This window comes from Malurus melanocephalus, unplaced genomic scaffold, assembly GCF_030028575.1.
Source record: "Malurus melanocephalus ecotype Western Australia unplaced genomic scaffold, MMel_1.1 scaffold_3005, whole genome shotgun sequence".
Taxonomy (NCBI): Eukaryota; Metazoa; Chordata; class Aves; order Passeriformes; family Maluridae; genus Malurus; species Malurus melanocephalus.
Window position 1 is genome coordinate 3586 of NW_026626237.1, and position 1734 is coordinate 5319.

Sequence of the window (1734 nt, forward strand, 5' to 3'; positions counted from 1 at the left end):
GGAGAGGCTTCTGGAAGTTTCTATTTCTGTTTGGGGCAGCCCTGCTGCTGCTGCTGCTGCTGCTGGGGGAGGTTTTTCACCCCTTTGGGGTGACCTTTGGGTTCCTGGAGTTGTCCCGATCCTTTGGGAACCATCCCACACTTCTCCTGGCACTGGGGCGGGATCTGCTGCTGCTGTTTCTGCTGCTGGGACATCCTGAAATTGAGGAAAATCGAATTATTTTAAACCCCGCTTAAATTCAAGCTTTGGGTGTCAAGGTTTCGGGTGGCACCCCAATTTTGGGATCGACCCCACAAAGCAAAAAGGATCAGTTTTAAACTCAATCCCAAACCCGGCAGCTCCTGGGATTAAATCCCTCGGGACGCTGCGGTTCAGCCCCGATTTTGGGGAGTTCGGGTTCCAGGCTGGAGAAACCTGAAATTAAAAAAAAAAAAAAAAAATCGAGGGGGAAATTGGGTTATTTTAAGCCCGGACTAAATTCGCCTTTTGGGGTGTGGAGGTTTCGGGTGGTGCCTCATTTTCGGGATCGACCCCCGAACAGCAAGAAAGGATCACAGGTGGAATTTTTGGAGAGATTAATTCAAGTTTGAGGGCAGAAACCAAAGAAAAATCCAATTTTTCCAAGGCCAGGGCACCAAAATCCCCTCACCTGGGCAGGGAAAAGGGCAGGAAACTTCCTCAAAAATTCCCCAAATTCTGCAATACGGTTTTCCACCCATACAGATGGAATTTTTGAGGAGAATAACTCAAGATTGAGAAGGAAAACCAAAAAAAAAATCCCATTTTTCCAAGGCCAGGGCACCAAAACCCCTCTCCTGTCTCAAAATTCCATAATGCAGCTTTCCATCTATATAAACGGAATTTTTGGGGGAGATTAACTCAAGATTGAGATGGAAAACCAAGAAAAATCCCATTTTTCCGAGGCCACGGCACCAAAACCCCTCACCTGGGCAGGGAAAAGGCAGATAACTTCCTCAAAAATTCCCAAAATTCCATAATACAACTTTCCATCCATATAAGTGGAATTTTTGGGGAGATTAACTCAAGATTGAGATGGAAAACCAAAAAAAAATCCCATTTTTCCAAGGCCAGGGCACCAAAACCCCTCACCTGGGCAGTCTCAAAATTCTGCAATATATATTCCATTTTCACCCATGCAGATGGGAATTTTTGAGAAGATTTACTCAAGTTTGAGGACAGAAAACCAAAAAAAAAATCCCATTTTTCCAAGGCCATGGCACAAAAAATCCTCAGCCGGGCAGGGAAGGACTCACCTGGCGCGTCCTGCTCGAGGAGGGGAGGAAGGAGAAGCCGCTCCGAGTGCGGAGTTTCTCCCGGGAGAGGCTTTTATCTCCCTGGGGAAGAGCTGAACCCGGTGACCGGGATCTTTCCCAACCGGAACCGGCCCCGCTCCCACCCCCTGGACAAAATTTGGGAGCGATGGAAGCTCTTCCCGCTGCGGGGGTTTGGGTGTTTTTTCACCCGGGGCACGCCCAGGGCCGCTCACCGCGGGGTAATTTATTAATAATTCCCTTTATCTCTGTGCCGGGCGCGGATCCTACAGGAAAAAGAACTACGAAATATCTGATGAAATATCCTGAATTTATTGCAGATATCCCGGGAATTCCAGACGTTCCACAGGTCTGAATGTCAGGCCCTTCCGACCGCGTCCTTGTGGTTTTCCAGGTGATCCCGTGATCCCGTTCCCAGTAAAAATTCCATGACTGGAACTGG